Below are 27,792 nucleotides of genomic sequence, written 5' to 3'. Positions count from 1 at the left end.
AGAGACAGAGGTCTTCACACACACCAAGCCTTGCTGCACTGTGTGACAATCACTTTGCAATGTGAATGGTAATCTACGGTACTAAGGAACGTGCCCAATATTCAAATGAAATAAATTAATAGGACACTACAACCAGGGCTGGTCTTAGCCCTGGCAGCACCCAGGGCAAAACTATATTTGGTGCCCCTGTCAATGCAGCAGTGGGTGGGGTTGCGCTGGCGCCGCTACCACTCCAGCAGTGAACAGGCTTTAAGGCTGCCCCCTGCTGGTGCCGCAACAGCGCTCTTTTGAACTGGAAAGCGCCGTGCTCCTGTGCTGGAGCTGCTGGTGCCGCAGTGGCGCTCTTTTGAACTGGAAAGCGCCACGCTCCTGTGCTGGAGCTGCTGGTGCCGCAGTGGCGCTCTTTTGAACTGGAAAGTGCCACGCTCCTGTGCTGGAGCTGCTGGTGCCGCAGTGGCGCTCTTTTGAACTGGAAAACGCCACGTTCCTGTGCTGGAGCTGCTGGTGCCGCAGTGGCGCTCTTTTGAACTGGAAAGCGCCACGCTCCTGTGCTGGAGCTGCTGGTGCCGCAGTGGCGCTCTTTTGAACTGGAAAGCGCCACGCTCCTGTGCTGGAGTGCTGGTGCCGCAGTGGCGCTCTTTTGAACTGGAAAGCGCCACGCTCCTGTGCTGGTGCTGCTGGTGCCGCAGCGGCGCTCCGGGCTGGAGCGTGGCACTTGTCTCTTAATTAGAGTGCTGCTGCTATACAAGCAGGGGGCTGCCAAAGTTGGTGCAGCAGCGGCGCTCTTTTGAAATAGAAAGCGCCCTGCTCATGTGGTGAAGCGCCCAGCGATCAAGCACAAGACTTGGGGGCTTTTCATTTTAATAGGGCGCCTTCACCACGCAAGCTTGGGGCAGCCCTTGAAAGACTCCGCTGAGCTGGTATGGCATGTGTGCCGATTTGGCACCCCAGCAATCGCCTGGGTCCCCCATGCCTAAAGCTGACTGTGCCCACAACAGTAGCGTTAATTTTAGTGATGAATATTTAGGGCCTCATTACGAGTTTGGCGGTGCATGAAAAAAGTGGAGGTAAGTCCATTACCTCAATTTTTCCCAAACCGCCAAATTACACGTTTTACGGAAATAACACCAGTGGAATTACGAGTGGCAATTCTGCAGATTCCAGGAAGAAAAGAGGAGGATGTACCTCCAGCATTAGGCTGGAGGGAACAATCACTAGAACTACCACTCATAATTCCACCCGTGGTCATTCTGCCAAAAATCCCCAATGGAGTCCTATTGATTCCAGATAATGGGGGTTTTTACACCACCTTCCGCTAATTGGAATCCTGTGGTAAATACACAGGACCAAGTGGTGGTAACTGTAAACCCATTTGGTGCTATCTCAGAGGATTTACCTCTGCAATACCTCCAAACTCGTAATGAGGCTCATCTTGTTTAATTCTACAGTAATTAGAAAGTGTGACTGTTGATTGGGACCTAGAATAAGGGGGTGCATGTCAAGGAGCTCTGAACCCGGGCACTTTGGTCCATGGATGGATTACGTCAAATGAATGAGCGGTGCTGCAGCGGCAGACCCCCCTCATCTACCCAGATGTGAATGGAATCCTGCCCTGTATTGTTTGTAGTTTCAACCATATATTCCAACCAGTGTGTATGTGGTTTCTCCTTTTTACGGTGGATAAATAAAAGGTTCAAAATAAATACATAGGCCCTGATTCACGGAGCGTTTTCCTATGGGATTGGGGCATTAAGAAATGCTTCTGTGATTTAGGCCTATAATCAGGTCCAATTAAAAAAGGCAGGTGAGATTCGAACACAAATCCTAAAACTGCGCTCTTTTCAGAGGCGGGCGTCCAAACCACTTCACAACCAACGTCTTAACTTTGAGGCCCATAGGAGGCAAGCATTAGCACGTCACCATACGTCACCATGCACTCCGCTCAACCACGCTCTCGCGCATGCAGTGCAGCACCTCGCTGTGGAGAGAGTATAGTCACAACCAACGTCTTAACTTTGAGGCCCATAGGAGGCAAGCATTAGCACGTCACCATACGTCACCATGCTCTCAGCTCAGCCACGCTCTCGCGCATGCAGTGCAGCACCTCGCTGTGGAGAGAGTATAGTCACAACCAACGTCTTAACTTTGAGGCCCATAGGAGGCAAGCATTAGCACGTCACCATACGTCACCATGCACTCCGCTCAGCCATGCTCTCGCACATGTAGTGCAGCACCTCGCTGTGGAGAGAGTGTAGTCACAACCAACGTCTTAACATTGAGGCTCATAGGAGGCAAGCATTAGCACGTCATCATAACTCACCATGCACTCCGCTCAGCCATGCTCTCGCACATGTAGTGCAGTACCTAGCTGTGGAGAGAGTGTAGTCACAACCAATGTCTTAACTTTGAGGCCCAAAGGAGGGAAGCATTAGCACGTCACCATGCACTCCGCTCAGCCACGCTCTCGCGCATGCAGGCAGCACCTCGCTGTGGAAAGAGTGTAGTCACAACCAATGTCTTAACTTTGAGGCCCAAAGGAGGGAAGCATTAGCACGTCACCATACGTCACCATGCACTCCGCTCAGCCACGCTCTTGTGCATGCAGGCAGCACCTCGCAGTGGCGAAAGTGCAGTCACAACCAAGGCCTTAGCTTTGAGGAACATAGGAGGCAAGCATTAGCAAGTCACCATACCTCACCATGCTCTCTGCTCAGCCACGCTCTCGTGCATGCAGTGCAGCACCTTGCTGTGGAGATAGTATAATCACAACCAACGTCTTAACTTTGAGGCTCATAGGAGGCAAGCATTAGCAAGTCACCATACGTCACCATGCTCTCAGCTCAGCCACGCTCTCACGCATGCAGTGCAGCACCTCGCTGTGGAGAGAGTATAGTCACAACCAACGTCTTAACTTTGAGGCCCATAGGAGGCAAGCATTAGCACGTCACCATACGTCACCATGCTCTCCGTTCAGCCACGCTCTCGTGCATGCAGGCAGCACCTCGCTGTGGAAAGAGTATAGTCACAACCAACGTCTTAACTTTGAGGCCAATAGGAGGCAAGCATTAGCACGTCACCATACGTCACCATGCACTGCGCTCAACCACGCTCTCGCGTATGCAGTGCAGCACCTCGCTGTGGAGAGAGTATAGTCACAACCAACGTCTTAACTTTGAGGCCCATAGGAGGCAAGCATTAGCACGTCACCATACGTCACCATGCACTCCGCTCAGCCACGCTCTTGCGCATGCAGGCAGCACCTTGCAGTGGCGAAACTGCAGTCACAACCAACGTCTTAGCTTTGAGGCCCATAGGAGGCAAGCATTAGCAAGTCACCATACCTCACCATGCTCTCCGCTCAGCCACGCTCTCGTGCATGCAGTGCAGCACCTCGCTGTGGAGAGAGTATAGTCACAACCAACGTCTTAACTTTGAGGCCCATAGGAGGCAAGCATTAGCACGTCACCATACGTCACCATGCTCTCTGCTCAGCCACGCTCTCGTGCATGCAGGCAGCACCTCGCTCTGGAAAGAGTGTAGTCACAACCAACGTCTTAACTTTGAGGCTCATAGGAGGCAAGCATTAGCACGTCATCATAGGTCACCATGCACTCCGCTCAGCCATGCTCTCGCACATGTAGTGCAGCACCTCGCTGTGGAGAGAGTGTAGTCACAACCAATGTCTTAACTTTGAGGCCCAAAGGAGGGAAGCATTAGCACGTCACCATGCACTCCGCTCAGCCACGTTCTCGTGCATGCAGTGCAGCACCTCGCCGTGGAGAGAGTGTAGTCACAACCAATGTCTTAACTTTGAGGCCCATAGGAGGCAAGCATTAGCAAGTCACCATACCTCACCATGCTCTCCGCTCATCCACGCTCTCGTGCATGCAGTGCAGCACCTCGCTGTGGAGAGAGTATAGTCACAACCAACGTCTTAACTTTGAGGCCCATAGGAGGCAAGCATTAGCACGTCACCATACGTCACCATGCTCTCCGCTCAGCCACGCTCTCGTGCATGCAGGCAGCACCTCGCTGTGGAAAGAGTGTAGTCACAACCAACGTCTTAACTTTGAGGCTCATAGGAGGCAAGCATTAGCACGTCATCATAGGTCACCATGCACTCCGCTCAGCCATGCTCTCGCACATGTAGTGCAGCAATTCGCTGTGGAGAGAGTGTAGTCACAACCAATGTCTTAACTTTGAGGCCCAAAGGAGGGAAGCATTAGCACGTCACCATGCACTCCGCTCAGCCACGCTCTCCAGCATGCAGGCAGCACCTCGCTGTGGAAAGAGTGTAGTCACAACCGTCTTAACTTTGAGGCCCATAGGAGGCAAGCATTAGCACGTCACCATACGTCACCATGCTCTCCGCTCAGCCATGCTCTCGTGCATGCAGGCAGCACCTTGCTGTGGAAAGAGTGTAGTCACAACCAACGTCTTAACTTTGAGGCTCATAGGAGGCAAGCATTAGCACGTCATCATAGGTCACCATGCACTCCGCTCAGCCATGCTCTCGCACATGTAGTGCAGCACCTCGCTGTGGATAGAGTGTAGTCACAACCAATGTCTTAAGTTTGAGGCCCAAAGGAGGGAAGCATTAGCACGTCACCATACGTCACCATGCACTCCGCTCAGCCACACTCTCGTGCATGCAGGCAGCACCTCGCTATGGAGAGAGTGTAGTCACAACCAACGTCTTAGCTTTGAGGCCCATAGGAGGCAAGCATTAGCACGTCACCATACGTCACCATGCACTCCGCTCAGCCACGCTCTCGCGCATGCAGTGCTGCACCTCGCTGTGGAGAGAGTATAGTCAGAACTAACGTCTTAACTTTGAGGCCCATAGGAGGCAAGCATTAGTACGTCACCATACGTCACCATGCACTCTGCTCAGCCACGCTCTTGCGCATGCAGGCAGCACCTTGCAGTGGCGAAAGTGCAATCACAACCAACGTCTTTGCTTTGAGGCCCATAGGAGGCAAGCATTAGCAAGTCACCATACCTCACCATGCTCTCCGCTCAGCCACGCTCTCGTGCATGCAGTGCAGCACCTCGCTGTGGAGAGAGTATAGTCACAACCAACGTCTTAACTTTGAGGCCCATAGGAGGCAAGCATTAGCACGTCACCATACGTCACCATGCTCTCCGCTCAGCCACGCTCTTGTGCATGCAGGCAGCTCCTCGCTCTGGAAAGAGTGTAGTCACAACCAACGTCTTAACTTTGAGGCTCATAGGAGGCAAGCATTAGCACGTCATCATAAGTCACCATGCACTCCGCTCAGCCATGCTCTCGCACATGTAGTGCAGCACCTCGCTGTGGAGAGAGTGTAGTCACAACCAATGTCTTAACTTTGAGGCCCAAAGGAGGGAAGCATTAGCACGTCACCATGCACTCCGCTCAGCCACGCTCTCCAGCATGCAGGCAGCACCTCGCTGTGGAAAGAGTGTAGTCACAACCGTCTTAACTTTGAGGCCCATAGGAGGCAAGCATTAGCACGTCATCATAGGTCACCATGCACTCCGCTCAGCCACGCTCTCGTGCATGCAGGCAGCACCTTGCTGTGGAAAGAGTGTAGTCACAACCAACGTCTTAACTTTGAGGCTCATAGGAGGCAAGCATTAGCACGTCATCATAGGTCACCATGCACTCCGCTCAGCCATGCTCTCGCACATGCAGTGCAGCACCTCGCTGTGGAGAGAGTATAGTCACAACCAATGTCTTAACTTTGAGGCCCATAGGAGGCAAGCATTAGCACGTCATCATAGGTCACCATGCACTCCGCTCAGCCACACTCTTGCGCATGCAGGCAGCACCTCGCAGTGGTGAAAGTGCAATCACAACCAACGTCTTAGCTTTGAGGCCCATAGGAGGCAAGCATTAGCACGTCACCATGCACTCCGCTCAGCCACGCTCTCGCGCATGCAGTGCAGCACCTCGCTGTGGAGAGAGTATAGTCAGAACTAACGTCTTAACTTTGAGGCCCATAGGAGGCAAGCATTAGCAAGTCACCATACCTCACCATGCTCTCCGCTCAGCCACGCTCTCGTGCATGCAGTGCAGCACCTCGCTGTGGAGAGAGTATAGTCACAACCAACGTCTTAACTTTGAGGCCCATAGGAGGCAAGCATTAGCACGTCACCATACGTCACCATGCTCTCCGCTCAGCCACGCTCTCGTGCATGCAGGCAGCTCCTCGCTCTGGAAAGAGTGTAGTCACAACCAACGTCTTAACTTTGAGGCTCATAGGAGGCAAGCATTAGCACGTCATCATAAGTCACCATGCACTCCGCTCAGCCATGCTCTCGCACATGTAGTGCAGCACCTCGCTGTGGAGAGAGTGTAGTCACAACCAATGTCTTAACTTTGAGGCCCAAAGGAGGGAAGCATTAGCACGTCACCATGCACTCCGCTCAGCCACGCTCTCCAGCATGCAGGCAGCACCTCGCTGTGGAAAGAGTGTAGTCACAACCGTCTTAACTTTGAGGCCCATAGGAGGCAAGCATTAGCACGTCATCATAGGTCACCATGCACTCCGCTCAGCCATGCTCTCGCACATGCAGTGCAGCACCTCGCTGTGGAGAGAGTATAGTCACAACCCATGTCTTAACTTTGAGGCCCATAGGAGGCAAGCATTAGCACGTCACCATACGTCACCATGCTCTCCGCTCAGCCACGCTCTTGTGCATGCAGGCAGCACCTCGCTGTGGAAAGAGTGTAGTCACAACCAACGTCTTAACTTTGAGGCTCATAGGAGGCAAGCATTAGCACGTCATCATAGGTCACCATGCACTCCGCTCAGCCACGCTCTTGCGCATGCAGGCAGCACCTCGCAGTGGTGAAAGTGCAATCACAACCAACGTCTTAGCTTTGAGGCCCATAGGAGGCAAGCATTAGCACGTCACCATGCACTCCGCTCAGCCACGCTCTCGCGCATGCAGTGCAGCACCTCGCTGTGGAGAGAGTATAGTCACAACCAACGTCTTAACTTTGAGGCCCATAGGAGGCAAGCATTAGCACGTCACCATACGTCACCATGCTCTCCGCTCAGCCACGCTCTTGTGCATGCAGGCAGCACCTCGCTGTGGAAAGAGTGTAGTCACAACCAACGTCTTAACTTTGAGGCTCATAGGAGGCAAGCATTAGCACGTCATCATAGGTCACCATGCACTCCGCTCAGCCATGCTCTCGCACATGTAGTGCAGCACCTCGCTGTAGAGAGAGTGTAGTCACAACCAATGTCTTAACTTTGAGGCCCAAAGGATGGAAGCATTAGCACGTCACCATACGTCACCATGCACTCCGCTCAGCCACGCTCTCGTGCATGCAGGCAGCACCTTGCTGTGGAAAGAGTGTAGTCACAACCAACGTCTTAACTTTGAGGCTCATAGGAGGCAAGCATTAGCACGTCATCATAGGTCACCATGCACTCCGCTCAGCCATGCTCTCGCACATGTAGTGCAGCACCTCGCTGTGGATAGGGTGAAGTCACAACCAATGTCTTAAGTTTGAGGCCCAAAGGAGGGAAGCATTAGCACGTCACCATACGTCACCATGCACTCCGCTCAGCCACGCTCTCGTGCATGCAGGCAGCACCTCGCTGTGGAGAGAGTGTAGTCACAACCAACGTCTTAACATTGAGGCCCATAGGAGGCAAGCATTAGTACGTCACCATACGTCACCATGCTCTCCGCTCAGCCACGCTCTCGTGCATGCAGGCAGCTCCTCGTTCTGGAAAGAGTGTCGTCACAACCAACGTCTTAACTTTGAGGCTCATAGGAGGCAAGCATTAGCACGTCATCATAAGTCACCATGCACTCCGCTCAGCCATGCTCTCGCACATGTAGTGCATCACCTCGCTGTGGAGAGAGTGTAGTCACAACCAATGTCTTAACTTTGTGGCCCATAGGAGGCAAGCATTAGCACGTCACCATACGTCACCATGCTCTCCGCTCAGCCATGCTCTCGTGCATGCAGGCAGCACCTTGCTGTGGAAAGAGTGTAGTCACAACCAACGTCTTAACTTTGAGGCTCATAGGAGGCAAGCATTAGCACGTCATCATAGGTCACCATGCACTCCGCTCAGCCACGCTCTCCAGCATGCAGGCAGCACCTCGCTGTGGAAAGAGTGTAGTCACAACCGTCTTAACTTTGAGGCCCATAGGAGGCAAGCATTAGCACGTCACCATACGTCACCATGCTCTCCGCTCAGCCATGCTCTCGTGCATGCAGGCAGCACCTTGCTGTGGAAAGAGTGTAGTCACAACCAACGTCTTAACTTTGAGGCTCATAGGAGGCAAGCATTAGCACGTCATCATAGGTCACCATGCACTCCGCTCAGCCATGCTCTCGCACATGTAGTGCAGCACCTCGCTGTGGATAGAGTGTAGTCACAACCAATGTCTTAAGTTTGAGGCCCAAAGGAGGGAAGCATTAGCACGTCACCATACGTCACCATGCACTCCGCTCAGCCACACTCTCGTGCATGCAGGCAGCACCTCGCTATGGAGAGAGTGTAGTCACAACCAACGTCTTAGCTTTGAGGCCCATAGGAGGCAAGCATTAGCACGTCACCATACGTCACCATGCACTCCGCTCAGCCACGCTCTCGCGCATGCAGTGCTGCACCTCGCTGTGGAGAGAGTATAGTCAGAACTAACGTCTTAACTTTGAGGCCCATAGGAGGCAAGCATTAGTACGTCACCATACGTCACCATGCACTCTGCTCAGCCACGCTCTTGCGCATGCAGGCAGCACCTTGCAGTGGCGAAAGTGCAATCACAACCAACGTCTTTGCTTTGAGGCCCATAGGAGGCAAGCATTAGCAAGTCACCATACCTCACCATGCTCTCCGCTCAGCCACGCTCTCGTGCATGCAGTGCAGCACCTCGCTGTGGAGAGAGTATAGTCACAACCAACGTCTTAACTTTGAGGCCCATAGGAGGCAAGCATTAGCACGTCACCATACGTCACCATGCTCTCCGCTCAGCCACGCTCTTGTGCATGCAGGCAGCTCCTCGCTCTGGAAAGAGTGTAGTCACAACCAACGTCTTAACTTTGAGGCTCATAGGAGGCAAGCATTAGCACGTCATCATAAGTCACCATGCACTCCGCTCAGCCATGCTCTCGCACATGTAGTGCAGCACCTCGCTGTGGAGAGAGTGTAGTCACAACCAATGTCTTAACTTTGAGGCCCAAAGGAGGGAAGCATTAGCACGTCACCATGCACTCCGCTCAGCCACGCTCTCCAGCATGCAGGCAGCACCTCGCTGTGGAAAGAGTGTAGTCACAACCGTCTTAACTTTGAGGCCCATAGGAGGCAAGCATTAGCACGTCATCATAGGTCACCATGCACTCCGCTCAGCCACGCTCTCGTGCATGCAGGCAGCACCTTGCTGTGGAAAGAGTGTAGTCACAACCAACGTCTTAACTTTGAGGCTCATAGGAGGCAAGCATTAGCACGTCATCATAGGTCACCATGCACTCCGCTCAGCCATGCTCTCGCACATGCAGTGCAGCACCTCGCTGTGGAGAGAGTATAGTCACAACCAATGTCTTAACTTTGAGGCCCATAGGAGGCAAGCATTAGCACGTCATCATAGGTCACCATGCACTCCGCTCAGCCACACTCTTGCGCATGCAGGCAGCACCTCGCAGTGGTGAAAGTGCAATCACAACCAACGTCTTAGCTTTGAGGCCCATAGGAGGCAAGCATTAGCACGTCACCATGCACTCCGCTCAGCCACGCTCTCGCGCATGCAGTGCAGCACCTCGCTGTGGAGAGAGTATAGTCAGAACTAACGTCTTAACTTTGAGGCCCATAGGAGGCAAGCATTAGCAAGTCACCATACCTCACCATGCTCTCCGCTCAGCCACGCTCTCGTGCATGCAGTGCAGCACCTCGCTGTGGAGAGAGTATAGTCACAACCAACGTCTTAACTTTGAGGCCCATAGGAGGCAAGCATTAGCACGTCACCATACGTCACCATGCTCTCCGCTCAGCCACGCTCTCGTGCATGCAGGCAGCTCCTCGCTCTGGAAAGAGTGTAGTCACAACCAACGTCTTAACTTTGAGGCTCATAGGAGGCAAGCATTAGCACGTCATCATAAGTCACCATGCACTCCGCTCAGCCATGCTCTCGCACATGTAGTGCAGCACCTCGCTGTGGAGAGAGTGTAGTCACAACCAATGTCTTAACTTTGAGGCCCAAAGGAGGGAAGCATTAGCACGTCACCATGCACTCCGCTCAGCCACGCTCTCCAGCATGCAGGCAGCACCTCGCTGTGGAAAGAGTGTAGTCACAACCGTCTTAACTTTGAGGCCCATAGGAGGCAAGCATTAGCACGTCATCATAGGTCACCATGCACTCCGCTCAGCCATGCTCTCGCACATGCAGTGCAGCACCTCGCTGTGGAGAGAGTATAGTCACAACCAATGTCTTAACTTTGAGGCCCATAGGAGGCAAGCATTAGCACGTCACCATACGTCACCATGCTCTCCGCTCAGCCACGCTCTTGTGCATGCAGGCAGCACCTCGCTGTGGAAAGAGTGTAGTCACAACCAACGTCTTAACTTTGAGGCTCATAGGAGGCAAGCATTAGCACGTCATCATAGGTCACCATGCACTCCGCTCAGCCACGCTCTTGCGCATGCAGGCAGCACCTCGCAGTGGTGAAAGTGCAATCACAACCAACGTCTTAGCTTTGAGGCCCATAGGAGGCAAGCATTAGCACGTCACCATGCACTCCGCTCAGCCACGCTCTCGCGCATGCAGTGCAGCACCTCGCTGTGGAGAGAGTATAGTCACAACCAACGTCTTAACTTTGAGGCCCATAGGAGGCAAGCATTAGCACGTCACCATACGTCACCATGCTCTCCGCTCAGCCACGCTCTTGTGCATGCAGGCAGCACCTCGCTGTGGAAAGAGTGTAGTCACAACCAACGTCTTAACTTTGAGGCTCATAGGAGGCAAGCATTAGCACGTCATCATAGGTCACCATGCACTCCGCTCAGCCATGCTCTCGCACATGTAGTGCAGCACCTCGCTGTAGAGAGAGTGTAGTCACAACCAATGTCTTAACTTTGAGGCCCAAAGGATGGAAGCATTAGCACGTCACCATACGTCACCATGCACTCCGCTCAGCCACGCTCTCGTGCATGCAGGCAGCACCTTGCTGTGGAAAGAGTGTAGTCACAACCAACGTCTTAACTTTGAGGCTCATAGGAGGCAAGCATTAGCACGTCATCATAGGTCACCATGCACTCCGCTCAGCCATGCTCTCGCACATGTAGTGCAGCACCTCGCTGTGGATAGGGTGAAGTCACAACCAATGTCTTAAGTTTGAGGCCCAAAGGAGGGAAGCATTAGCACGTCACCATACGTCACCATGCACTCCGCTCAGCCACGCTCTCGTGCATGCAGGCAGCACCTCGCTGTGGAGAGAGTGTAGTCACAACCAACGTCTTAACATTGAGGCCCATAGGAGGCAAGCATTAGTACGTCACCATACGTCACCATGCTCTCCGCTCAGCCACGCTCTCGTGCATGCAGGCAGCTCCTCGTTCTGGAAAGAGTGTCGTCACAACCAACGTCTTAACTTTGAGGCTCATAGGAGGCAAGCATTAGCACGTCATCATAAGTCACCATGCACTCCGCTCAGCCATGCTCTCGCACATGTAGTGCATCACCTCGCTGTGGAGAGAGTGTAGTCACAACCAATGTCTTAACTTTGTGGCCCATAGGAGGCAAGCATTAGCACGTCACCATACGTCACCATGCTCTCAGCTCAGCCACGCTCTCGCGCATGCAGTGCAGCACCTCGCTGTGGAGAGAGTATAGTCACAACCAACGTCTTAACATTGTGGCCCATAGGAGGCAAGCATTAGCACGTCACCATACGTCACCATGCACTCCGCTCAGCCATGCTCTCGCACATGTAGTGCAGCACCTCGCTGTGGAGAGAGTGTAGTCACAACCAATGTCTTAACTTTGAGGCCCAAAGGAGGGAAGCATTAGCACGTCACCATGCACTCCGCTCAGCCACGTTCTCGTGCATGCAGTGCAGCACCTCGCCGTGGAGAGAGTGTAGTCACAACCAACGTCTTAACTTTGAGGCCCATAGGAGGCAAGCATTAGCAAGTCACCATACCTCACCATGCTCTCCGCTCAGCCACGCTCTCGTGCATGCAGTGCAGCACCTCGCTGTGGAGAGAGTATAGTCACAACCAATGTCTTAACTTTGAGGCCCATAGGAGGCAAGCATTAGCACGTCACCATACGTCACCATGCTCTCCGCTCAGCCACGCTCTCGTGCATGCAGGCAGCACCTCGCTCTGGAAAGAGTGTAGTCACAACCAACGTCTTAACATTGAGGCTCATAGGAGGCAAGCATTAGCACGTCATCATAACTCACCATGCACTCCGCTCAGCCATGCTCTCGCACATGTAGTGCAGTACCTAGCTGTGGAGAGAGTGTAGTCACAACCAATGTCTTAACTTTGAGGCCCAAAGGAGGGAAGCATTAGCACGTCACCATGCACTCCGCTCAGCCACGCTCTCCAGCATGCAGGCAGCACCTCGCTGTGGAAAGAGTGTAGTCACAACCGTCTTAACTTTGAGGCCCATAGGAGGCAAGCATTAGCACGTCATCATAGGTCACCATGCACTCCGCTCAGCCATGCTCTCGCACATGTAGTGCAGCACCTCGCTGTGGAGAGAGTGTAGTCACAACCAATGTCTTAACTTTGAGGCCCAAAGAGGGAAGCATTAGCACGTCACCATGCACTCCGCTCAGCCACGCTCTCCAGCATGCAGGCAGCACCTCGCTGTGGAAAGAGTGTAGTCACAACCAACGTCTTAACTTTGAGGCCCATAGGAGGCAAGCATTAGCACGTCACCATACGTCACCATGCACTCCGCTCAGCCACGCTCTCGTGCATGCAGGCAGCACCTCGCTGTGGAGAGAGTATAGTCAGAACTAACGTCTTAACTTTGAGGCCCATAGGAGGCAAGCATTAGTACGTCACCATACGTCACCATGCTCTCCGCTCAGCCACGCTCTCGTGCATGCAGGCAGCACCTCGCTGTGGAGAGAGTGCAGTGGAGCTATTTGTTCTGAAAAAGGCAATACATTCACAAGAGGACCCTCACCGAGTGAAGGGTCTTGTATGGGCTTAAAAGGTGCATCGTGTATAAGGCGATGTTACTAATGTTGGTGACACACATTTTATTACTTAGCTGAACGCTTGTGAGGGTTGGAAGTTGGCAGTAACATTATTTTATAGGGAGTGAAAAATCTTGTCCCAATCTGATTGGGGGTATTTTACAGGTGAGTACAACTCTATATAAATAATAAATAAATATATTAATACCTTAATTTAAATACATTTTTAAATATATTAATTAAGAAATAATAAAGAAATATATAAATATATATATAAATATATATAAATAACTCTTAAAACATATTTTTGTAATTCAAACTTGCACCTGGTAATTCGCACAATGGCTGTGTCACCACTTTGCTGGTAGCACTGAGGCGTTGCTAGAGAGGGGGTGGGAGGGGCTATAGGCCTGGGTCCTTTGGTTGTAGCCCCGGATAGAAGCTCACAGGGAATTATGTAAAGGCTAGCTAGCCCTGAGTCCCGACAGTCCCGACATTAGCGTATCCCCGGATCTTTGCCAGACCTGGCAACGCTCCTGCCACCAGGGTCGGACTGGGACAACAAATAGGCCCGGACACCCAAAAAAAAGTGGCCCACCCCTCGCCTCAAAAAAGTGGCCCACCCCTCGCCTCACGACCCTTGACCTCTAACATCAACGGAAGGGATATAATTTGACCCCGCCCCAAAGTGACATCCAGGAAGCGATGAAACACGACCTTTCACCTCTTGACAAAAGAGGAAGTGTCATCAAATAGCATTGTTCCTTAGTGCATTGCAAAAAATATGGAAAAATATAGTTTTGCAACAAAAAAAATGCAACTTTCTTTTTTTTTTTTTTTAAACCGACCCCCACTCTCCGGGAATGGCCGAAAGGCCGAGGGGCCAATCCGACCCTGCCTGCCACTGACCCAAAAGTATCCATAGAGCTGCTTGCGTGGAACCGGGGAGCAGGCTCTTATGCGTCCGTCGTTTCCCATAGTTTCATAGCAGTATTTGTACTCCCTGCGTTTTGAGGTGTGGGGGTGAAGTGTTTGCCTTTTCTCAGGCCGCTCCCTGCCACTCCTGGCTCCGTACACAGTGCATTGCTCGACTCCACTATGCCAGAGAGGGATGGGGGGTGGGGCGTTGGGGCTGAATGCCGAAGACAGCCCCCTCCCCCAACGCATTGAATATGAACAGAAATAGACTCTCCTTGAAAGGCTGAGTTTGAGTCCCACTGGGCCTTTGCAGAATATGTATTCATGCAGGCGCGTGAGCGGGTGCATGTTCCCGCGGAGAGCAGCTGTCGCTTTGTATTACGATCCGGGCTGCCTTTGTTCATAAAATAATCACATTGTTTGGCTGGTGGGCAAAGGGGATGGGATTGTTTCATTAGCCACGAGCCCTGTCACTGAGTCTATGAGCGCGTGCGGCTGAGGTCCACTACACAGCTCACGTCCTCTGGATTGCAAGCAGGTGTGGACTGGCCTATAGGGGACTCCTGAGATTTCCCACTAGGCCTCTGTACCCTGGGCAGGGGTGGACTGGCCTGTAGTGAACTCTGGAGATTTCCTGGTACGCCTCTGCACCCTGGGCAGGGGTGGACTGGCCTGTAGTGAACTCTGGAGATTTCCTGGTACGCCTATGCACCCCAGCCAGGGGTGGACTGGCCTGTATTGAACTCTGGAGATTTCCTGGTGAGCCTCTGCACCGGGAAAGGTGTGGACTGGCCTGTAGGGAACTCTGGATATTTTCCGTTAGGCCTCTGCACCCTGGGCAGGGGTGAACTGGCCTACAGGGAACTCTGGAGATTTTCCTGGTAGGCCTCTGTACCCCGGGCAGGGGTGGACTGGCCTGTATTGAACTCTGGAGATTTCCTGGTGAGCCTCTGCACCGACAAAGGTGTGGACTGGCCTATAGGGAACGCTGGATATTTCCCGGTAGGCCTCTGCACCCTGGGCAGGGGTGAACTGGCCTACAGGGAACTCTGGAGATTTTCCTGGTAGGCCTCTGCACCATGGCAGGTGTGAACTGCCTATGGGGAACTATAAAGATTTCCCCGTAGGCCTCTGCACCCTGGTGTGAACTGCCTATGGGGAACTCTGGAGATTTCCCTGTAGGCCTCTGCACCCGGGGCATGGGTGGACTCGCCTGTAGCGAACTCTGGATATTTCCGAGTGGGCCTCTACAACCTGGGCGGGGTGGACTGGCCTGTTGGGAACTCTGGAGATTTCTGGGTGGGCCTCTGCACCCTGGGCAGGGGTGGACTGGCCTACAGGGAACTCTGCAGATTTCCCAGTAGGCCTCTGCACTGGCAGGGTTGGACTGGCCTATAGGGAACTCGGGAGATTTCCTGGTAGGCCTCTGCACCCTGGGCAGGGGTGGACTGGCCTATAGGGAACTCTGCAGATTTCCCAGTAGGCCTCTGCACTGGCAGGGTTGGAATGGCCTATAGGGAACTCGGGAGATTTCCTGGTAGGCCTCTGCACACCGGGCCTCCTGTGTGTAGCAACCTATTTAATGTCCACATTTTCTCATAGGAAAAGTGTTGGACTTGCTGAAAATGTGTAACATGGGGCTACTTTGAACATTATTTCCAGGGCCTTTTTTGGTTTCCAGTCCACCCCTGATTGTATGTTACAGATGTTGGGTCTAGTTTGCATATTTCTCTGCATGTATGTTGGCATCACACAGCCCAGCTGGGGTACTTTAGACAAGTCACCACCTCTTCTGGCTGCCCACGTGGCATAACTGCCCATACTCCGGTTTTTTTATTATTGATGGACTTCTGCTATGGATACATGCGTCTGGGCACCTCTGCTTTTCAGTTCTTTTGAATGCTTTGTAGATTGGTACTTCTGACCGCACTGTTGGAAATCCCTCGAAGCCAATCCGTTTTCCTTTACTAGTGTTGGCGTTCAGAGACCTTTTTGTTGGAGGGCCAAAGCAGCACTTTCTCGCCTCCCGACCCTAGAAGGGGCCCCCTCTTGACAGCCTAATAGTGCACTTTTAGTACAAAACATAATTCGCAAATGGTACTCATTATTGACCTCCTGTCAGCCAATCAGAATGCAGAGAATGCAGTCAATATTGTTATTGACCGCATTCAGAACATTCTGACTTGCTGACAAGGAAAAAACAGAAAGCATGTCTGTGCATTAAAGAAAAAGCAATGTAATTGCCCAGCAGGATTTCTTTCTGCAAGGCACGCTCTCTGTGGTAGGATTGTTTTCAATGTGAAGAGTCAACATCAAATTTAATGCAGCAATGTGACAGCTAAAGGATAGAAAAGTACTTTCACTTCGTACATTTTATTTAACATTAGCACCGAATGAATGCTTATGTTAAAATCTTTCTAGTTCAACCAAATGTGCATTTGAAATGCACGCCTTAGAAAGACAAACTTTATTTTAAGACAGCAAAATAAATAATTTTATTTACTATCAATGTATGTTTGTTTACTTTAGTCACTGTTAAAAAAAAGGTGTTGTGCTTCACCACTGTGATGGTCGCCAGTAGGCGAGGGTGTAGGAGTCCTGGCTTCATTTCATTTTCATGACATTAATAAACTAATGCGGGTAATTCCAGCTCTGAAAGGGAAATATACTGATCAGATACCCCTTTCATTAGCTCCATGCCAAAAGCATAGTGTGCACCTGTGTCCTGCTGCATCAGTACCCTCATCTGCAGCACCTGCCCTACCACTGGCACAGAGCAGGTCCAGAGGTCACAGGTGACTGACAGCTGCAGTGACAGTGAAGTCTCTGCAGCGCAGAGGCTGCATTTAAGATATGCACCCTTGTTCCAAAACCCTATAATTATAGGTTTACCTTCTGGCGGTAGTATAATCTTTAAATATATAAGGTACACCAGAGTTAGGGTATAGTAGATGGTATTCTCATAATTATTACAGCTACTTCAATTTGATATCACAAATGTGTCTGCTCCTATGAGCCAAGCTCAGCTGTGTAAGTTGTTGTGTATTCGGCCCAGAGGGGTCGAGCTTGACAGGGCAGGAACCTGAAAGGCCATGCCTCTTCCTTGATCTCTTTGTGAGGGCAGGGAACATCCTCTGCCATGTACAGCCACACAGCAGGCATCTGCCTTGGGCCCAGAGATCCAAGGAGCACACTGATTCATAGGGAGTAGCCTCACATCAGGGAGCTGAATTTCTAAAAGGAAAGTGTACAGGATGAGAGTAGTCAGGTGTGATCTGTTCAGTGGCAGGAGACCTCCACCATTTTGCTTCTCTCTGCCTTTCTCTCTCCTTCCTGTCCCATCCACTTACTCTGTAACAAAGCACTGTGAGTGTCATTTCAGAAGGGCAAAGTCCACTTCTTTCACAAACAGTGATTGGACTGCAGTAGTCCAATCATCTGTGGGCTTTTGCATTTAAAAGAAGGGGTCTCCCACCACTTCTTAGATTCACTCTTGAACTACACCTGAGAAGAACTCACTGGATTTCCTCTGGGAAAGTTGCACTTTCCAAAGCACTCGGCAGGAGGTGAGGATGGAGCTATCCAAGGCAGAATAAAGATCAGCCCCCTACCCACTCCCAGGGCATATTGGGGGTCAACCTTTGATGTGGACAAGGACTTGCCACTCTGCATTGGAATCCCCTAAAGCTGGGACGACAGACCTAGAACAGAACGATTCTGTCCTCGAGGCCCTCTGAGTGGACCTTACGGCAGCCGGAGGACCAGACCAGATCACGCTCCCTGTCCTGCTGCACCACACAGGTCTCTCCATGTTCGCCACTACTCGGTCAAGAGGGAAGGTGCCAGAGCTGGCTTTTGCTCTCCACCAATCTGAACTATTACTTGCGCTTCAAACAGCTTGATGCTGCATCATGCACTAGCTGCACCCGTCAATTGCTAGGCCCGAAGAACCTGCTCGATGCCGGAACCCGACCCGAGCAACTGGCGAGTCACATGCAGACTCGAACCGGAGGTTAAAACCAATGCTTGGACAAGCTGGCCCACGAATGGCTGCCTCACCAACCTGATCTTTGATGCAACCAAGATTACCAATTTTGACAACAGTTGCTTGCCGATTGAACCTTTGGAGCGCCACATATCGACCCCTCCCAATGGCTATAAGCCTGACTCGGCCTGGCCCAACAGCAAAGAGATCCTGGGACGGCCCAACCTGCATCCCTGAGAGCCCCCTTTGACCTCACAGAACAGCCGCATCAGCTCTTACTCGACACCAGATTGTTGCTTGTGCCCAAATGATCCAACGTGCCCAAACTGAGCCTGATCATCCATCAACCCACCAATAACTAAAACCAGGAACTGTTGACCCTGCACTGCCTCCTCAGCCCACGTTGACCCTAGAGACGGGTTAAGTCACCTCAGTACCTTCTTTCACCAAAGACATATCCTTTTTTTTTGGCCTATCACCCCTGAATTCATGCTCAGAAGCAATTTTCTTCAGCCTGTTGCATTTTCTCTGTCTTTCTACAGGGGTGGATTTTGTGGTATGACGTCCTTTCATCGTGGGATGTTTTCGCTGTTTTTTTTACCGCATTTTTTTTGCCAAACAAAACTCATCTAATTTTTGGGGGGGGGGGGTAGAAAAATATATAAATTGGGTGTGCGTGTTTGGGAATATATAACAAATTAAAGGGGATAGGGAGATGGGGAAAACCCCCAAAAATAAAAAATAACATTTTTTAATGAGTTTTTTCATAAAAAAATCAGCAGTAAAAAAAACCCACGAAAAAACATCCCACGATGAAATGACATGGAACCAGATTTTGTACAGTGTTTTCTATTCATTATCTTGCAGATGCTGTGTTTTATTAATGTATATCTTTTGTATAGAAACTTGATGAGACATTCCCTTTGTTTTGGATTGTTATGCTTTACTCTATGGGACGTTACTGAATCGCATTCACACCCCTCTTAAGAGAATAGCCTTCCCTCAGCCCGTGTGCCCACAAAAGGCAAAGGAGCTATGGGCCTCATTACGACCCAGGCATTAAGGGTTAACGCCGTCGTTAACCCTTAACGCCTGATTCTGATTTTAACGGCTGCTTTTAGCAGCCGTTAAAATCCATGGCGCTAACCAGCCATGATGCTAACTACGCCACCGTAATTTACGGTGGCGTAATTAGCGCCTTCCCCACTCCCATTATGCCCTATGGGGCAAAAATGGGAATGGGGAAGGGAAAATGGGAAATGGGGTTTTACCGCCCCACTCACCTTGGAATGGGGCGGTAAATCCGCCATCCACCATGGTGTAAACATAGTTTACACCATGGTGGTAATGATGGCGCAATTAGCGCCTGGGTCGTAATGACCCCCTATGTCTCTTAAAAGTGCCTGTTTCACCTTCAGGATTGTGCTGGCTCTTGGTTTGTAGACGTGTGAAGGCTGAGTGGGCATTTTAATCCGTACACATCTGTGTACAGCTGCAGCGCAGAATCCAAAGTGACCCAATCACTTCACTTCCACTCCACCATAACTCCAAGAAAACCTGCATTGATATCACCACGTTGTGCTAATTAATAGCATGACTTACGTTGGGAGGGGTCATTATTGCTTGGTATAATAACCCGTCTACAACTAGGTAGGGCCATTAACCCCCGTTAATGAACCGTTCCTTGGTCTATGAGGCTGTCATAACACATGTCATGTTCTTGCTGAGTCCCTGAGCATGCAGCCTGGCTGTTGTTGGCTGTTGCTGAGCATGCGCCTAGAAAAATGTGTGTACAGGTGCGTTATAAATGACTTATCAAAGTCACATCATAACTAAATTCTGATCAGATCAATTAATGCTAGAATGTGTTCTGTGTTCATGTGTGTCTGTCACTGTAATACAACTTTTGTAGCGTTTTTACCTGTCCTTTGGAGTATATATTGATCATGTGCAATAACTAAAACTGAAATACATATTGATAACGTAGAGCGCCACTGCTAAGATACCTTAGTGTGTCCAGCATTTGTTGCAGAGATTTCTGTTTTCTAGATCACAGAACAAAATCCAGACAAGATGGACTTGAGGATGATAAACCTGAGGGTATACCGACTTTGCTTATAATAAAGCCTATAGCGCAATGAAACAACTTACCTGCCCCAGAAAGCACTAGTTACAAAAACAAAACTAGCATCCATATGGTACAAGTCTGGAGATCAGACCTTATGTACCAGGGTTTTAAAAAATAGCCGGCCACACATATTGTGTTATTCTGGAGAGGTGGTCAGATAGTCAAATTGAAGACAGTAGAACCCAAGTGTTGAGGCACATGTTGTGGCTTTATATTGTGCTACTTGAGAGACCATTTTAACATGGTTTCCAACGTGACCAGTTCCAATCTGTAGGTGCTTATCCAGTCCTGTTTTTTTCTTTGCAATTTGGGACTTGTAGTCCGAGTTTTATAATGGGAAGAATGGAACTGCAAGTCCCAGAATGCAATGAAGCAACAAAAAAAACAGGACTGGATAAGCACCTACAGATTGGAATGGATCGTGTTGGCAAGTATATCTTATGACGCTGTATATATAGTACTGTGCTGTAAACGGTGAACATGTTTATATTCTCACATGCTGATGGCAATGGCATAGAGAGTGTCAGCAGAGAGAGTGTAAGCATTAGGTGAAAAAAGCTCTTCTAACTGCTGACAGCGTATGTCTTAGGTCAGCAGCAGTCACTAGAGCAGCCATTTGCTGTTATGATAAAAAAGGAGCCGGCATTGATGTGGAAGACCCCAGTTCTAGCTCTGCCCTGTATGTATACGTTTGCTTTTCTAAAAGAATGTTATGAACTCAAATGAGTACAGAAAAACACTGGTTCTGAATGATCTTTGTGTATGGCAAAAAATAAATGTGGATAAACATGCAGAAAACAACACGAATATAGATGAAGACTGACATGAAAGAAACGTAGATACCATTAGATACCATTAGACAGGGATTCTTAGTTATGATGCAACGTTATGTTATCGTTTTTCGATAATGTAAGCCTCTGCCAACACGATAGGTCTGCGTGTAGTTAACTCATAGCTTTAAATCCCTGTCCAGTATGTGTGCTGGAGCACATCTACCTTCTTCGTGAGCCCCTATATTTGCCCTGTATCCATGTTAAGGGGCACCTACCTTCCTCGCCGCTTGTAAACTGATAACTCAAGACATGTACCCTGATATGTGCAACTTCCTCATGATGGTTAATCTGAGCGTTGCATCTATGTTAGGGTATGTTTAACTTTTTCATATGGCTACTGACCTGCATCTATACTGCCACCTGTATACCTTCATCAGGACTTCTGTATTCTGTGTATTTGCTGGGGTATGTTTAACTTTTCATATGGCTACTGACCTGCATCTATACTGCCACCTGCATACCTTCATCAGGACTTCCGTGTTCTGTGTATTTGCTGGGGTATGTTTAACTTTTTCATATGGCTACTGACCTGCATCTATACTGCCACCTGTATACCTTCATCAGGACTTCTGTATTCTGTGTATTTGCTGGGGTATGTTTAACTTTTCATATGGCTACTGACCTGCATCTATACTGCCACCTGCATACCTTCATCAGGACTTCCGTGTTCTGTGTATTTGCTGGGGTATGTTTAACTTTTTCATATGGCTACTGACCTGCATCTATACTGCCACCTGTATACCTTCATCAGGACTTCTGTATTCTGTGTATTTGCTGGGGTATGTTTAACTTTTCATATGGCTACTGACCTGCATCTATACTGCCACCTGCATACCTTCATCAGGACTTCTGTATTCTGTGTATTTGCTGGAGTATGTTTAACTTTTTCATATGGCTACTGACCTGCATCTATACTGCCACCTGCATACCTTCATCAGGACTTCTGTGTTCTGTGTATTTGCTGGGGTATGTTTAACTTTTTCATATGGCTACTGACCTGCATCTATACTGCCACCTGTATACCTTCATCAGGACTTCTGTATTCTGTGTATTTGCTGGGGTATGTTTAACTTTTCATATGGCTACTGACCTGCATCTATACTGCCACCTGCATACCTTCATCAGGACTTCTGTATTCTGTGTATTTGCTGGAGTATGTTTAACTTTTTCATATGGCTACTGACCTGCATCTATACTGCCACCTGCATACCTTCATCAGGACTTCTGTGTTCTGTGTATTTGCTGGGGTATGTGTACCTTTTTCATATGGCTACTGATCGGCATCCATACTGCCACCTGTATACCTTCCTCATGAGTTCTGTGTTCTGTGTATTTGCTGGGGTATGTGTACCTTTTTCATATGGCTACTGACCTGCATCTATACTGCCACCTATATACCTTCCTCAGGTGTTCTGTGTTCTGTGTATTTGCTGGGGTATGTATACCTTTTTCATATGGCTACTGACGTGCATCTATACTTCTGTATTCTGTGTCTACACTGGGGTATGTGTACCTTTTTCATATGACTACTGACCTGCATCTATACTGCCAACTGTATACCTTCCTCAGGTGTTCTGTGTTCTGTGTATTTGCTGGGGTATGTATACCTTTTTCATATGGCTACTGACCTGCATCTATACTGCCACCTGTATACCCCTCATCAGGAGTTCTGTATTCTGTGTTTATTCTGGGGTATGTGTACCTTTTTCATATGGCTACTGACCTGCATCTATACTGCCACCTGTATACCTTCATCAAGAGTTCTGCATTCTGTGTCTACACTGGGGTATGTGTACCTTTTTCATATGGCTACTGATCGGCATCCATACTGCCACCTGTATACCTTCATCATGAGTTCTGTGTTCTGTGTATTTGCTGGTGTATGTGTACCTTTTTCATATGGCTACTGACCTGCATCTATACTGCCACCTGTATACCTTCCTCAGGAGTTCTGTGTTCTGTGTATTTGCTGGGGTATGCATAACTTTTTCATATGACTACTGATCGGCATCCATACTGCCACCTGTATACCTCATGAGTTCTGTGTATTTGCTGGGGTATGTGTACCTTTTTCATATGGCTACTGACCTGCATCCATACTGCCACCTGTATACCTTACTCAGGTGTTCTGTGTTCTGTGTATTTGCTGGGGTATGTATACATTTTTCATATGGCTACTGATCAGCATCCATACTGCCACCTGTATACCTTCATCAGGAGTTCTGTATTCTGTGTCTACACCGGGGTATGTGTACCTTTTTCATATGGCTACTGATCGGCATTCATACTGCCACCTGTATACCTTCATCATGAGTTCTGTGTTCTGTGTATTTGCTGGGGTACGTTTACCTTTTTCATATGGCTACTGACCTGCATCCATACTGCCATCTGTATACCTTACTCATGTGTTCTGTGTTCCGTGTATTTGCTGGGGTATGTATACCTTTTTAATATGGTTACTGATCAGCATCCATACTGCCACCTGTATACCTTCATCAGGAGTTCTGTATTCTGTGTCCACACCGGGGTATGTGTACCTTTTTCATATGGCTACTGATCGGCATCCATACTGCCACCTGTATACCTTCATCATGAGTTCTGTGTTCTGTGTATTTGCTGGTGTATGTGTACCTTTTTCATATGGCTACTGACCTGCATCTATACTGCCACCTGTATACCTTCCTCAGGAGTTCTGTGTTCTGTGTATTTGCTGGGGTATGCATAACTTTTTCATATGACTACTGATCGGCATCCATACTGCCACCTGTATACCTTCATCATGAGTTATGTGTATTTGCTGGGGTATGTTTCCCTTTTTCATATGGCTACTGACCTGCATCTATACTACCACCTGTATAACTTCATCATGAGTTCTGTATTCTGTGTCTACACTGGGGTATGTGTACCTTTTTCATATGGCTACTGACCTGCATCTATACTGCCACCTGTATACCTTCATCAGGTGTTCTGTGTTCTGTGTATTTGCTGGGGTATGCATACCTTTTTCATATGGCTGCTGACGTGCATCTATACTGCCACCTGTATACCTTCATCAGGAGTTCTCTATTCTGTGTCTACATTGGGGTATGTGTACCTTTTTCATATGACTACTGACCTGCATCTATACTGCCAACTGTATACCTTCCTCAGGTGTTCTGTGCTCTGTGTATTTGCTGGGGTATGTATACCTTTTTCATATGGCTACTGACCTGCATCTATACTGACACCTGTATACCTTCCTCAGGTGTTCTGTGTTCTGTGTATTTGCTGGGGTATGTATACCTTTTCATATGGCTACTGACCTGCATCTATACTGCCACCTGTATACCCCTCATCAGGAGTTCTGTATTCTGTGTTTATTCTGGGGTATGTGTACCTTTTTCATATGGCTACTGACCTGCATCTATACTGCCACCTGTATACCTTCATCAGGAGTTCTGCATTCTGTGTCTACACTGGGGTATGTGTACCTTTTTCATATGGCTACTGACCTGCATCCATACTGCCACCTGTATACCTTCCTCAGGTGTTCTGTGTTCTGTGTATTTGCTGGGGTATGTATACCTTTTTCCTGTATACCTTCCTCAGGTGTTCGGTGTATTTTCTAGGGTATATGTACCTTTTTCATATGGCTACTGACCTGCATCCATACTGCCACCTGTATACCTTACTCAAGGTGTTCTGTGTCCTGTGTATTTGCTGGGGTATGTATACATTTTTCATATGGCTACTGATCAGCATCCATACTGCCGCCTGTATACCTTCATCATGAGTTCTGTGTATTTGCTGGGGTATGTTTACCTTTTTCATATGGCTACTGACCTGCATCTATACTGCCACCTGTTTACCTTCATCAGGAGTTCTGTATTCTGTGTCTACACTGGGGTATGTGTACCTTTTTCATATGGCTACTGATCGGCATCCATACTGCCACCTGTATACCTTCATCATGAGTTCTGTGTTCTGTGTGTTTGCTGGGGTATGTTTACCTTTTTCATATGGCTACTGACCTGCATCTATACTGCCACCTGTATACCTTCATCGTGAGTTCTGTGTTCTGTGTATTTGCTGGGGTATGTTTACCTTTTTCATATGGCTACTGACCTGCATCTATACTGCCACCTGTATACCTTCATCATGAGTTCTGTGTTCTGTGTATTTGCTGGGGTATGTGTACCTTTTTCATATGGCTACTGACCTGCAGCTATACTGCCACCTGTATACCTTCATCGGTAGTTCTGTATTCTGTGTCTATGCTGGGGTATGTGTAGCTTTTTCATATGGCTACTGATCGCCATCCATACTGCCACCTGTATACCTTCATCATGAGTTCTGTGTATTTGCTGGGGTATGTGTACCTTTTTCATATGGCTACTGACCTGCATCTATACTGCCACCTGTATACCTTCATCAGGAGTTCTGTATTCTGTGTTTATTCTGGGGTATGTGTACCTTTTTCATATGGCTACTGACCTGCATCCATACTGCCACCTGTATACCTTACTCAGGTGTTCTGTGTTCTGTGTATTTGCTGGGGTACATATACATTTTTCATATGGCTACTGATCAGCATCCATACTTCCGCCTGTATACCTTCATCATGAGTCCTGTGTATTTGCCTGGGTATGTTTACCTGTTTCATATGGCTACTGACCTGCATCTATACTGCCACCTGTATACCTTCATCAGGAGTTCTGTATTCTGTGTCTACACTGGGGTATGTGTACCTTTTTCATATGGCTACTGACCTGCATCTAAACTGCCACCTGTATAACTTCCTCAGGTGTTCTGTGCTCTGTGTATTTGCTGGGGTATGTATGCCTTTTTCATATGGCTACTGACCTGCATCTATACTGCCACCTGTATACCTTCATCAGGAGTTTTGTATTCTGTGTTTATTCTGGGGTATGTGTACCTTTTTCCTATGGCTACTGACCTGCATCCATACTGCCACCTGTATACCTTACTCAGGTGTTCTGTGTTCTGTGTATTTGCTGGGGTACATATACATTTTTCATATGGCTACTGATCAGCATCCATACTGCCGCCTGTATACCTTCATCATGAGTTCTGTGTATTTGCTGGGGTATGTTTACCTTTTTCATATGGCTACTGACCTGCATCTATACTGCCACCTGTATACCTTCATCAGGAGTTCTGTAATCTGTGTCTACGCTGGGGTATGTGTACCCTTTTCATATGGCTACTGACCTGCATCTATACTGCCACCTGTATAACTTCCTCAGATGTTCTGTGCTCTTTGTATTTGCTGGGGTATGTATACCTTTTTCATTTGGCTACTGACCTGAATCTATACTGCCACCTGTATAACTTCATCAGGAGTTCTGTATTCTGTGTTTATTCTGGGGTATGTGTACCTTTTTCATATGGCTACTGACCTGCATCCATACTGCCACCTGTATACCTTACTCAGGTGTTCTGTGTTCTATGTATTTGCTGGGGTACATATACATTTTTCATATGGCTACTGATCAGCATCCATACTGCCGCCTGTATACCTTCATCATGAGTTCTGTGTATTTGCTGGGGTATGTTTACCTTTTTCATATGGCTACTGACCTGCATCTATACTGCCACCTGTATACCTTCATCAGGAGTTCTGTATTCTGTGTCTACACTGGGGTATGTGTACCTTTTTCATATGGCTACTGACCTGCATCTATACTGCCACCTGTATAACTTCCTCAGGTGTTCTGTGCTCTGTGTATTTGCTGGGGTATGTATACCGTTTTCATATGGCTACTGACCTGCATCTATAATGCCACCTGTATACCTTCATCAGGAGTTCTGTATTCTGTGTATTTGCTGGGGTATGTTTACCTTTTTCATATGGCTACTGACCTGCATCTATACTGCCACCTGTATAACTTCATCAGGAGTTCTGTATTCTGTGTCTACACTGGGGTATGTGTACCTTTTTGATATGGCTACTGTGCAGCATCCACACTGCCACCTGTATACCCTCATCATGAGTTCTGTGTTCTGTGTGTTTGCTGGGGTATGTTTACAATTTTAATATGGCTACTGACCTGCATCTTTACTGCCACCTGTATACCTTCATCATGAGTTCTGTGTTCTGTGTATTTGCTGGGGTATGTTTACCTTTTTCATATGGCTACTGACCGGCATCTATACTGCCACCTGTATACCTTCATTAGGAGTTCTGTATTCTGTGTCTACGCTGGTGTATGTGTACCTTTTTCATATGGCTACGGACCTGCATCTATACTGCCACTTGTATACCTTCCTCAGGAGTTCTGTGTTCTGTGTATTTGCTGGGAGATGCATACCTTTTTCATATGGCTACTGATCGGCATCCATACTGCCACCTGTATACCTTCATCATGAGTTCTGTGTATTTGCTGGGGTATGTTTACCTTTTTCATATGGCTACTGACCTGCATCTATACTGCCACCTGTATACCTTCATTAGGAGTTCTGTATTCTGTGTCTACACTGGGGTATGTGTACCTTTTTCATATGGCTACTGATCGGCATCCATACTGCCACCTGTATACCTTCATCATGAGTTCTGTGTATTTGCTGGGTTATCTGGAGCTTTTTCATATGGCTACTGATCGGCATCCATACTGCCACCTGTATACCTTCATCATGAGTTCTGTGTTCTGTGTATTTGCTGGGATATGTGTACCTTTTTCATATGGCTACTGACCTGCATCTATACTGCCACCTGTATAACTTCCTCAGGTGTTCTGTGCTCTGTGTATTTGCTGGGGTATGTATA

General features: G+C 48.8%; 1 protein-coding gene across 1 annotated transcript in view; it reads left to right on the top strand.

The window, feature by feature from the left end:
• GALNT9 (polypeptide N-acetylgalactosaminyltransferase 9) overlaps positions 1-27,792 on the top strand; it is a 1,283,051-nt gene that overhangs the window by 770,012 nt on the left and 485,247 nt on the right. The window lies entirely within an intron of this gene.

Source organism: Ambystoma mexicanum, chromosome 10 (genome assembly GCF_040938575.1).
Source record: "Ambystoma mexicanum isolate Mex_15411 chromosome 10, UKY_AmexF1_1, whole genome shotgun sequence".
NCBI classification, from domain to species: Eukaryota; Metazoa; Chordata; class Amphibia; order Caudata; family Ambystomatidae; genus Ambystoma; species Ambystoma mexicanum.
The sequence above is the reverse complement of the archived record's forward strand: the minus strand, read 5'-3'. Positions and strand labels throughout refer to the sequence as shown.